The following is a 13322-nucleotide window of genomic DNA, read 5'->3' as shown; positions in this document are numbered from 1 at the left end:
ACTTGCAAGTAACAGGCCCCTGGATTTCAATGAGATAATAATTTGATCCATGCGATTGCTTCTGTCTCTTTCTTTGATATTGCTGTAATTGCCTCTTCTTCTTTAATCCAAAACAACTGAGATAGAAAGGAAAAGCCACATATGTTTTTATAAGAAAAGGGCAATACATAATGTTAAAAAAATGTTTCATCAAAGGTGCAACCATTTAAAATGCAAAACAGATACTAGAGAGGTGACAAATTCAAGTTCTTAGTGTTTTTATTTAAGATCTTTCAAGTATTCATTTGCCAGGAATACTTGTTTAAATTTTTTAATGTATTCAGTTAGTCATATTCCGTTCTCTTTTATGTCCACTTCTCATGAATCACTTGACAGATGGACTTCTACAAGCACATCCCTGTGGGGAAAGTAAATTTTAAGTCATAATAAGAACATAAGACCTGCCATACTGGATCAGAGCAAAGGTCTGTCTAGTCCGTACCCTGATTCTGGCAGTAGCCAAGAGCAGTATATTAGATTTTAAGGGTAATGGCTTTGATCCTTCAGTGAGTATTAAGTTGGTGACTAAGCAGAAAATGCAAAGAAATCCCAAGAGCGGAGTATTCCAAATCTGTGAAGAAACAGCAAGTGGAACCATTTCTCCCTGCGCCTCAAGCCCAGCTCAAGGTCTCTGTCTCACAAGAAATAGGTATCAGGCTGATCAGCCGCAGCAAAGGTGTTACCCTCACCAGGAGCGCTGGAGTTGCTGAATCTTAAACATAGTATTGTGTACCACCGGCGTTTATTTGTTTTGTTCGCTTGCCCTGCTAGATACAACTGCTTCGGGGTACTATGGCCAGTTTTCCTCTTGCAAAATGGAAGTGTGTAATTAAACTCTAGCAACGTGAGTGAAACATGGAGAGAAAAGAAATGGCTGGAGGAGGGAAGAACGCAGAGCAGACAGCAGGAGGTCAGTGCGGGTACAGTCTGAATGCTAGCTGCGGTGAGTAGTTCTATCAAAAGGGATAATTTGGGTTTGCACATAGTACGTTAGCAATATCTAAAACCTGTTCTGCTCTCATTTCCAGAGTAAGAGCTCCACGTGTGCCAGTGAGTTTGTAGTTAAAAGTTCTCAGGATTTAGCTCATCTTTTTAATCGCTGCTGTCTCAATTAAATTGCATCTGTGACAACAGCAGCCCTCCTGGAGACCCAACAGGAACTTGAACACATTGTGAGTAAATTAAATAATTGTGTAAATTATAAAGTTTACATCTCCTGGTTATTGCATTAAAAACTACATATAGAGCACATACTTTTTGTAACCTTCCTGCTTCAGGAAATCTAAGAAAAAAGATGTTTAGCCTGCCAAAAATCTACAAGGATCACTGATAATTTGTTGATCAGCATTAGGTTCATTAAATCTATGTGCTTCATTATCTGATTAATTCAGAGGCAGGTTTATAATCAGTGATGAAATGTTTAAGATTCTTCTGCTCTGGCCTCCACAACCTCCTGCAGCTCATTAGAAAAGCTAATCAGGTTGAATTTTCCACCATGCTGTTTATTGTAGCCCTAATGGAAGACAATCACTTTAAAATTACACACTTGGCAGGTAATTTCTAAAAGCCATAAGCCTCTGTTCTCCCTGGGCCCTTTGTCTTTCTTTACTAGGGTAAGGTAAGTAATAGTGATTTCTGTGGGAATTTGGAGGGCTATTTTGCAATACAGAATGTAATGTAAATGCTGCTGAAAAAATATTTTTGTCTTTACCACATGTCTTGTCACCTGGGAGCCCTTTCAGAGATCATCAGTAATGTGTGGTGAGTCTGTTTTAAAACTCCGATGGGTTTCCTACTTTGTGATTTGATTATTCAAAGCATTAAGAACTTTCTCCATGTGCTCTTATCTTGGGATGAATAGCATTAGTAAAAAAACTAGGACAACCTTTTGGTCCTCCTGTTTCCCAGATCAGCTATAAACCCTGTTGTGCTGGAACTTTCTGAACTAAGTTACTAGTATGATCTGAAGGAAAATTATGACAACATTTAGTGAAGAAGAACCAGAGATAAAGGTGACCTAAGATACAGAGTATTCTTATATTTTTAATAATTGAATTTCTGTGAATTATGAGAATAAGCGACAGCAGAGGTTGATAGTCATATCTTGCACTAGCAATACTCGTGCCACTTCTCTGTTTTTCTGAAGGGTAGCTGAACTGGGGAGTGCAGCAGGGACAGTCAACAACTGAGTGAGAAACATGGTTATTCTACCTATTTTAGAAAAGATCCTTTCAGTAAAGCAAGTGTGGAGAACCATGGACTGGGAGCCAGATCCAAGGTGGCAGAACAATTCCTCTGGACCACTCTACTGCTTCTCCATCGTGTGGACAAAAGTCCACTTGTGGTTCAACTCTCATATCTGTTAATCTTTTCTCTTAATACATGAAAGGATGGGCTCTCCTGTGGACAGGCACCCGTAGCAACATGGGCTGAAGGCATTTGTCCCCCAGATGTAACCAGAAGTGAACCCATTATGTAATGGAGGATGCCAGTATTTTGGCTGGGGACATGCTTTTGGTTATACGGTGGGGGAATAAGTGACATAAGGATTGATTTTCTTTAGTGATTTATTGTAAGAAGATCCTAGTCTAAACCTTCCCTACCAATGATCATCACATCTTTACCTACAGGCAATAAGGGGTGAAGACATATCCATAGAACACCATGAAGAAGGTGCATACCTAATACAGATTAATCTTTTTGTCAACCAGCACCCTCTAAATGTGCCAGCCTCAAGGGCAAAGGCGTGGCCAGCGGTCGAGGGAGGGGATTCTGCCCCTCTACTCTGCTCTGGTGAGACCCCACCTGCAGTGCTGCGTCCAGCTCTGGGGTCCTCGGCACAAGAAGGACATGGAGCTGTTGGAGCGAGTCCAGAGGAGGCCATGAAAATGATCCAAGGGCTGGAGCACCTCTCCTACGAGGAGAGGCTGAGAGAGTTGGGGTTCTTCAGCCTGGAGAAGAGAAGGCTCGGGGGAGACCTTATAGCAGCCTTCCAGTACTTAAAGGGGGCCTATAGGAAAGATGGGGACAGACTTTTTAGCAAGGCCTCTTGTGACAGGACAAGGAGCCATGGCTTTAAACTAAGGGAGGGCAGATTTAGACTGGATTTAAGAAAGAAATTTTTTACAATGAAGGTGGTGAAGCACTGGCACAGGCTGCCCAGAGAGGTGGTGGAGGCCCCATGCCTGGAAAAATTCAAGGTCAGGTTGGACGGGGCTCTGAGCAACCTGATCTGGGTGAAGATGTCCCTGTTCATTGTAGGGGGGTTGGACTAGATGGCCTGTAAAGGTCCGTTGCAATCCAAAGCATTCTGTGATCCTGCTCTTGGGATCTGCCTTCTTATCACAGGCCTGACTCTATGAATAAGCAGCAAGTTGCTAATGCCAGCCCTACTTCCTCCTTCTACATCGATGTGACAGCTTGAATAGCAAGCACCAGTTGTGCTTGGGTCATAAGAATGAGATGTGCTGTGCAGGAAAGGTCAGGGGTAAAAGTCAGAGCAAAATATATCCCCTTCAAGTGGATGACACTCCTACTTTTCATTGGTGAGAATACTATTAGGGTTTTTGAAATACTGAAATTTAATAAAACTAGACCTGGCTTAATGTGATGTTATTCCACAGAGTCTGCTCCATCAAATGTGTACAGAGGTAAGTGAGCTAAGAATAGAGGAGTATTGTAAGCCTTGCTTGGGAAGGGCACCTAGCAGTGCATCTCCAGCCCGTGTCAGCTTTGCTCTAAAAGAGTGTTTCTTGGAGTGAGGCAAGCACAAGTGTTCTGGCTCCATTTTACAGGGTTACCTTGTGGGCATCTGTGTGTGTCTGGCAGAGCCACTCATCCATCAGTCGTGTTGCACACCCAGGTGCTCAAAGGGGTGAATTTCACCCATGCCTGAGCCCATGCTCAGAAGCTCACAGCCTGTACAGTAAGGGAATCTAATTTTGAGGGCATAGGCGAAGTCTTGGACCATTTTCTCCGATTTTGTGCAGGAAGTGTGGTTCCTGAGGGATGATGCCTTTCTTCAAAGTTAACTTACTAAAAACTACATTCAGCATTCTGGTTCATTCTAGTACCCCTCAATAGTTCTTCAAGTTAAAACCTGGGTGTGAATGAAATGTGCCTTTAATATAAAATTGGGGGTTTATGGACCTATTTAAACACAGGCATTAGATATGAAAATAATAATGTCATCTGATGCCATCTCCCTGTGAACAGGGAGTTGCTTTTGTGGTATTTTGAGTCCTTTTGACTAGTCTGGCTTTGTGCATCTTGAGGAAATTTCAGTTGTTTTAATTAAAAGCAACACCTCCTGGGATGTACGACCTGCCAGTTATCCTTTCAACACCCTTGAAGTCCATTGCCAAATGACACCATCTTTGTCCTTCATCTGCCTAATCTTTCACTGAATCTGCTGGTCATGTGAGGATGGTGATATCCCAGACAACTGTACTTGGTGGTATTTATGACGCCACGGGAAAACCCAGTGTTACATCTATTGCTATACTACTTTATATTTCAGCCTGGCTCAGCACCACTCTGATCTCCATCTAATGAGCCAGGATCTGCCCTCTGCGATGGCAGGCAGCCCAGTTCATAGCTAATACTCGACAGAAGAGAGCCCGGCTCACTTTCCTACTAGTTGCTGCAAGCTGGTATCTAACCTGATTTCTGGCTGATATCCGTGAGGTTTTGGCTGACCCAGGCTTTCAGTGACTGTACAATGCCCGCCCTCCTTCCCGGCAGGTGCTGCTAAACACGTCGGCTCCTACCGTCCCTGTGGCTTCCCCACAAATGACACAGAAGCCACCTCCAAGCTGTCCCCGATACTGCCCCCCCCTTTTCTTCACCAAGCCCATCTTCAGGACCCTTGCTAGCTCTAGACCACTAGATTATTCCTGTATCTGTTGTTCCCCAAACTTCTAGCTATACAACTAGAGAAACAGCCTTTTGATAGTTCCCTCAGCCCTTTCTGTGTTGCTTGAGCTCATACTACCTTTAGTAAAGTTTATTGTGGTAAAAGACAATGTCTCTATACCTTTTTTTCAATTAGGGCAGTGAGATTTAAACCTTTTTCAGTCCCAATGAAACACACTTTAGAGTAGCGGGGGAAGTATCAAAGTATTTTAAGGATTGGATACAATCTCTCTAGAGTTTATTTGATGTAAAAAGAGCTTAACTTTTGCTTTTAAGTGCCTGGAGTCTTATCATCTGGTCCCTTCCATTATGTTCAAGTTTAGATATTTCTTTGTAACATTGCAGTCATTTAAAAGAAAAAACGACGAAGCAAACAAACAAAAAAAAAACCAAAACAAATAAACCTTTTAAGTACAGTAACATGTCTGTAATGAAGTATTCCTAAAGAGACTTGTCTGAGGAATGAACACTAGAGTCACGTTTGCCTCAACATCGAGGCTCGCTTTTAACAAGCTTTTCCAAACTGGGGGCAGGCATAAAGATGTGTATAAACAGGAAGGGAAAGAAAAATCACTCCTGCTGAAGCGGAGATCCGATTGCTGTCCCCATGATTGCGGCTGGGAGAAGCACAGCCTGTAACGTGGTCCGCAGGTGAAGAGCAAGTGTTTGGGCTGGGGTTCTCCCCCAAACGCACCGGAGGCAACGGGGCGGCCGGGGCTCGGCGGCCCCGTTCGGCGGCCCCGTTCGGCCCCGTTCGGCGGCCCCGTTCGGCCCCGTTCGGCGGGCTCTGCTGCCCTCCGCTGGCTGCAGCCACGTTTCTGCAGTGGGTCACTCAAATGGCCTTCTCCCTGGGCAGCAGGGCTTTGACAGCAGTCTGTCTTTTTCTCTTCTTTTTCCCCGTTATAGGAGCCTGGGAGATGACTGAAGGATAGAAATGCTGTTTCTTCTCGTCCCGGAGCGATCGGTTAGGTTAGAGCGGGGGCTATGGGCTGCTGCTCTGGCATCTAGCAATAAGTAAGAAAAGCACTCTTATGCCAGTAGTAAGCTTAAGTACCTCCCTGTAAAATAGATATGGCTCACAAATTGAAAAGATTAAAAAAGCATATTCTAAATTACTGATGGGTCTTCAGATCCTCGTACAGGCAGGACAGCAGTCGGAACAGTTCCTGGGACAGCGTTAATGTGTGCAATGTAATCAGCCCACAACTGTCCCTGCATCTGGGAGGTACAAATTTGTTTATCCACAGAAATTGGTAGTATCCACGCTAGACCTGCCAGTTTACATCTGCAAAATCCCCTTCTCGTCAAAGAGATTCATTTATGAGTTAGCCATGGAACGAAATACAATGCAAGGGCAAAATAACTTTGATAAGGTTTTACAAGTTTCTCCTTCATTGAACAGTGGTTTTAAAAGCAAATGCTATTGTAATAAAGGCTTACTTAAAACAAGCTATTGCCAATGTCCATGTTTTCAGGGCGGGGGAGGAAAAAAAAACTAAACAAATTTGTATCATAAGACAAATGACGAAATAGGTACAGAAACCAACAATGCTATAAAAACCAGTAAACCTTCCACCGGTCTAAACAAATAATCATCATCTTAAAGAATGCTCTTTAAATGTAAATATTTGAATATTCACTTATTTAAAAATACTCCACATATAATTTAGCTGTGAGCCACCCTTTTACAGCATTTATAGTCAGAGCCAATCATACACTAGAAATAAAGCAAGTATTTATATATAAAAAAAGTTTGAAGTTAATAAGTAAAATAGTGCAACATTTCAAGCAAACAAATCTATACAGGGAAAATTATTTAACCAGTTGCAGAAGACAAAATTGTTTTTATTATAAAGTGCACAAAAGGTGACTGATTCTGGACGTAACCTGGTGTAGGGGGACTTCCACATGCAGGTGGAATTGCTGCAAAGTTGGATCCTCAGTGCTAGCTGAGCGGAATCCTTTCTTTTAAAATCTGTGCTAAGGAAGAGTTTTTCTTGAGTATATGTAGTCCTTATAGTGTGTAAAGTTATTTAATTCATGTCTTAGCAGAAGAATGTTTTTTGGCAGTCACTCCTCTGTGCAGTATCAATTAAGACATACATATTTATGGTACAAATGTCTGTGTTTAGATCTAGAGATAGAAAAGAATTGGTACATTAATCCTACACTTTTTTCATTGACTTCTAAACTACTTAATTCAATTGGAACAGGAAATGGTGCACTTTTTTGGTTCTCTAAATAGAGATATACACTATACACACATCTAACGGGGGAAGACACATTTGCGTGTTAACAATTAAAATCAAAGAAAGTTTAATTTGAGGTTTTTTAAATTAAATAATACGAATTTCCTAAGTTTCATCCAGATAGATAAAATTAAATCTAGTGAGAACAACTATGTGAGGTTTTCTTCTATTGATGGAAGAAAGAAGTGTCTTCCATCATATTAAACCCTCAGATAAACCACCAGGGTACTTCCCGTGTTGGAGATGCAACTTCTGTCCCTTTGTCCACTGATGCGCGCAGCAGCTGTGTTCCTCTGGAAGATGCCCCAACATTGACTGTCCCCGATAGTTGGCTGAATAAGCAAAACATCCACTGATGGGCCAGGCTCCGCATGAATATCAAGTGGAGCATGAGGTAGTTGTGCAGATGGAGTAACAAACCTCATTGTTGCTGAATTTTGCTCCTGCTTCTCTTGGTTAATGTGCTATTTTGTGTCTTTAGGCCACGCTTTCACTTTTGCTTCTTGCTGAATGTTGGGTTGCAAGCTTTGGAAAGTAGACCAGTAGATCTCTGCCTTTGCAGTCTCTTTCATTAAGGTACACAGCATGCAAATAATTGCTGCTTGGCATCCAAGTGACCTCTGTTGAAATAGGAATGATGCTGCTAAGTTTCAAACATTTTGGAGCTATTTGGAAGTCTATCCCTACTAGGACAGTATGCTGCCACTTATCTGAATTTCCTTTTTTATTATGCTTCAAACTAAAATTCAGTAGGTCTGATGTTTTAAAACCCAAGTCTTCAATCACTGCTTGAGTCTCTGAGCAAAATCTCACATTCTGGCTATATAAACTACGTTTGGTATCTACATATATGTTGCAGTTCTGCACCTCCTCCCACACAGCTAGCACAAGTGGAGGCTCCCGGCCAATAATAATACTTCCTGCAAATTGTTTGATTAGAATGAGATTTCTTGGATAAGGAACTGCTGCATGATTAAGAGGAATCTCTGTGTCTCCTGGTCTATCAGCCAACACAATGACATAGATTTCTTTGTCAAGAGCATCCATTCTTCCTCCATTGCTAATGCTTCTGCTGCAAAATCTCACTTCGTGATCTGCATTCTGCAAGAGCTCACTTGGCTCTGGAGGCTCTGTTGTTATCACGTCATCCTTTGAAACTTCGGTCACGTTAGAGGGGACCTGTCCTTCTCTGCCATCAGTCAGCTGCCCCTCAAAGAAACCATCCTCATCCATGCCTCAAAAGATATAAACCACATTCTCCAGTAGTTAGATATAAACCACATTCTCCAGGGTGCTTATTAGGACCATCAAAAGGGTCATAGCTATGTCGAGCTAAGGATACTCTAAATTTTGCAGGTTGTTGTCTTGGAGACTCTAGGATTAAGGAACATTTGTCCATTACTGATTCCTGTGTCTCATTTAGTGCCCTCATCTGAAAGAACTCAAGACCTGATTGCCTTGAAAGTGGTCTCATGTAGTTGCCTGGATCTTTCTTCCAGTTGCTGGTAGTGGAAGCAGTTTAGCATTCTTCTGCTTGAGCCACTTTGACTCCTGCCATGCTGCTAGAGAGCTTCCCTTCCTTAGAAGGCAGTTCTTATTTTGAAGGGCATTGCATAGTCTCTCCAGGCCCTTTAGGGCGCTCTGGGGGTGGCTGTCCCTCCTGCCAGGCAGCCAGTCCTCTTGCTGCCTTGCTGCCCGCATGCTGCTCTCTCCCACGGACCCACCGCCGCCTGCCCTTACTTCTGGCAGGGAGCTCAAGCCATGCAACACCATATCCCCACCCACAGTCTCTGGCAAGAACTCCATGCTGCTCCCTTCCTCCTGGAGCTGAGCATCTTTTAAACCCTGGCAGGTTTTCTGCCGCTCTGCGCTGTGGCTTTCGGGGGGGCAATGGCAGTATTTTCTGTAGCACTGACTGGGAAGACTGAGGCCTGATCTGGCTGCCGGCCAGATTTTTTTTCAATTTTTTTCCCTTCCTCTTTCCTTTGCTTATTAAACTGTCTTTATCTTGACCCAAGAGCTTTCTCACTTTTGCTCTTCCTGTTCTCCCCCGTGGCGCTGGGGAGGGAGGGAGCAGCCGTGCAGGTGCTTAGCTGCTGCCCAGGACCCACCCCCAGCAATGGCGTTTCCAGGCCCAGTGCCCACCAGGGACAGAACCGGCACAGAGGGAGGGCAGAGGTGGGATGTGATGGTTCGTTAACAAGTCCAGGTAGTGCTGGGTAGTGCATGAGCATGGGAGTCTTTGTGTGCCTGGATATTAAGTTTAGCCCAGTATTGGTGAACTACTGGATTTGCTGTTGTCTCAATCCGGATAACTGTACTACTGATTAGTGTACTGTACTGATTTGTTACTGTACTGTTATTTAGAGATAAACAATCTATCCGTAAAGCTGTTGGTCTGGTGTTTGTTACTGTATCCTGAACTGTAACTCAGCAGGGCCACCTAAAACCCTCGCATCAGGACAGCCCTCCCACCCCCCCACACGGGGGCAGGGGAGCAGCTCTGCAGGCACTGGGACCTGCCTGGCCTCAGCATTCAGAGAACCCCCAAGATAGCTGCCGTAACATGCAATTAAGTGGTCTTCCAAGAAATGGCACACATTTATCAGCTGTCCTGTCTCCTGGGTTATTCTGAGAGGGATGCACCACCGGCTTCTCGGGTTTTTTCAGTGAGAGGCAGTCTTTTTCAATGTGATATTCAGAGTTTCTAGCACCGTGTGACCTATCTCTGGTTCAGGCTGATAGACGCTGATGCAGCATGAATAGAAAACTTGCATACTTGCAGTGTAAAGTTCATAGTATAGTTTGTAATACTTTGTACACTCCCCTCGCCATCTGTACATCAGCTTCCAGCAGGACACTTAAACAGTTGCTGTTGAAACACAGTGTAATTTGGCAACGATTTTATTAAAGCTATTTTAAAATGTTTTTCTACCAAATCTCATTAGCACAGTTATGCACTTATGAGAATGTTTTTCAAATTGTTTTGTAGCGCTGAGGAACTGTGGAGGTGCTGGGCCCAGGTGAGGTCTGAGCTGAGCTCTCGCCTGCTGAGCACGTCCCCATATTTTCTCTGCTTTGTGCCTGTTGTGCAGTGCTGACCAGGGCCTGGGTGCAGGCTCGCCCCTTATTTCATGCTGCCGTGTTTCATTACAAGGCAGCTAAAAACATAGTGATACGCATGACTTTTCTACATAAGCAAATTCCTACGTAGTCCGTTAGGTGTTATGTGATCACGGATGGAAGGAGAAGCAGTTCACAAAGTTAGGAATGAAGGAAATCAGTCATGAGCTGGTATATCCATAGTACTAAAAAAGCTTGAGAATCTACTAGGGCTTGTGCAGTGTGGACTTGAGCTGGGGTCCATTATATGGTTACTGTTAGTACAAAGGAAATCAACAGAACTCCCTTTTTTTCTTTTTTTTTTCTTTCTTTCTTCGGAGGCAAAGGGAACTTAATGTATTTAGTTTTTCATAAACAGTTACAAACTACTGCATTCAAGGGGAAAGGTGTCTGTGTAGGACACAATCACTTTAATAAAGTACATGACATACAAAATGCAGGAAGAATATGAGTTTATAATTCTATACTGGATACTTACCTGATAGAACAAATGTCAGATAACAATCATCATACATCATTAATTGCTTTAAAATGCTTGTCATTAGAGATCTAAGAAACTGAAGGAACAAGAAAACCTATATAAAAACTTTAAATTTTTGGCAATTTTACAGGAATATAGGATGGAGGATTGTCAACAAAACATAAATTAAGCATGTCTTCATTTTCTTAATCCATTTTACCTTTAACAGTTCCAATGGAGAGGCATATAATGATTTAAGGCATTAATTATTTTTATAACTTTTAATCTTAGTTGCTCCTGGAGATGAGCTTTGTCCTTGTGGATTACAGGTAGATTCCTTTAACATGTTTTGAATGAATTAGAATCAGTTTGAAATCTGAATTCTGTCTCTGTTCTGCAAACCAGCATATCCAAGGAATCCTGAACGTAAGGAGTGTCCTGTTGGGCCAGAGCAGGGGTCCATCTAGCACGCTCCTCTCTCCCTGTCCATGGCAGGAGGGGATGCTCTGTTTAGGGACCAGCATGCAAGCACACAGTCTGTTCATCTCGCACTCCCAAGCATCCATAATTACGAGTGGGCATCCATTAGAGATGTTAGATGATGATTCCATGCCTATTCTCCTTTTTTATCTGTTTATAGAGCTGTAACCCAGTTTGACTAGTTTCTTCTTGAACCTGCTGACTATTGCCTTTTCTACAGCCTGTGGTAGGGAGTTCCAGACACTAATTACCTGCTGTGAAAAAAGGTACTGTCTTTTGGCTGTTAGTAATGCCCAGTTAGTCTCGCCGTGTGCACCTTTGTTCCAGTATTGTAAGATCTGATAAATAACAACTTCGTATTCACCTTAGCCACTGCCTTTATGATTTTGTAAGCCCTGATCATAGCTTTTCTCAGCCTTCTCCTCTGCAGGTGGAAGAGCCCCAGCTATTTTAATCTCTCTTAATATGACACTATTCCACCCTCTTGATCTTTGTGTCTGCCCTTCTCTTTACCTTCCCTAATTCTGCTGTATTCTTCTTGAGGTGTATAGACCTGTCCCTCTTGTAAGCAAGATGTGGGGGTACCAAGGTTTCATATAGCAACAAAATTTTTCTTACCCTTTCCTCCTCCCCTCCAGTTTTCATGAGTCTTTTTGTTTTCTTTCAGATGACCATTTCATAATAGTAAATAAGAAAGAAGAATTTTTCCTAAAGTTTTCAAGGGCTGGGCTGTGCTGTGGCTCACCTGTTTAGAAAGTCTGTTTACACAATTTCTTTTTTTGAACAGTTGTGTTCCTTAAAACAGGGGAAATGTGATAAAATTATCTTTGGGAGTGGGCAGGCATAAATGTAGTGTTCAATCCCTTGAAGATAGCACAGGATAAGCACTAAAACCTGTATTCTGGACACTCTTAATTGTCAACTAAAATAATGGATACAACCTGGAAACGACACCAAAAAACCAAGTTAAAAAATGCAGAACCATCTGCAAAACTCAGTATAACTAATGGCCTGGGTCTTGTTGCTAACAGAAAGTAAGAGCTATAATTGATGAAATTCTGTCTGAGAGGAAATTCCTGCTGCTTCTTCAAGACTGTACGGCAGCATGTCGTGACTGCCAGTAACCGGCATCCAGGAGAGATCCAGCAAGGAGTATGGCTGCACGGCCCTTGTCCATAAACAAGATATGCATCAGTGTTAGCATCACAGGATCTGCTCTGGATCCCACCTGAAACAAGACACTGAAAGGATCCAGGATACTGGCGGCAGGTAGCGAAATGTGCCTAGTTCTGTGTAAACTTCTCAAACGCCCTGCTGTATAAAGGATTGCAACATTAAGTGGCAATTTGTGAGGACAGCTCCACTCAACAACGATTTCTTAAGAACTGGCTGGGCTATTGTTAGTTATAGTGTGGGTGGTATTTTTTCTTGTCAAAGGAAATGCGGATTATCTTATAATTATCCCAGATACTTCTGACACTCTCTTACAAGCTATAAATTCATGGATTAAAATTACAGATAGTAAATTCAGAATCCCTGTGGTGCTTCTAGTATCGTCTTTTCTGTGTGGCGGCTATGTATCTCAGTGCAGGTATAGGCGAGGGCCTGAATAACTGTATTTTGAGGAAAAAAATGTTTAGAGAATACTCAAAGACATATGGTGGCCTCGGAAAATTATGCAGTCAAATAAAGAGGAGATGAAGATATGAATAGAGTTTTGGCAAATAAAGAAATCAAGTTAATATCTGAAGAAGCTTGTTTTTCATATTTGTAGACATCTGGAAAATAAGTGTAAGAACTGTTCTTCCAAGTTACCATGGTATCAGATTTAGGTATTTCTAAATTTCAGAAGCATGTAATCTGAACTAGCCCTTCAATCGGATGTCAGCGGTTTTAAATCTTCACCACCAGCATCCCATTTTAGCAGCACATCAGGAATCCTCAGAGGGTCTCTGCAGCTTCTGTTTTCACGTAACATGTACCTGCCTGGCACGCGTGTAACTTCTCCAGCCAGTCAGCATGCATGCTTGCTTTACATCTCTCTGCTGCTTCACCGG

The sequence above is a fragment of the Ciconia boyciana genome, chromosome 15 (genome assembly GCF_034638445.1).
Source record: "Ciconia boyciana chromosome 15, ASM3463844v1, whole genome shotgun sequence".
NCBI classification, from domain to species: Eukaryota; Metazoa; Chordata; class Aves; order Ciconiiformes; family Ciconiidae; genus Ciconia; species Ciconia boyciana.
The sequence above is the reverse complement of the archived record's forward strand: the minus strand, read 5'-3'. Positions refer to the sequence as shown.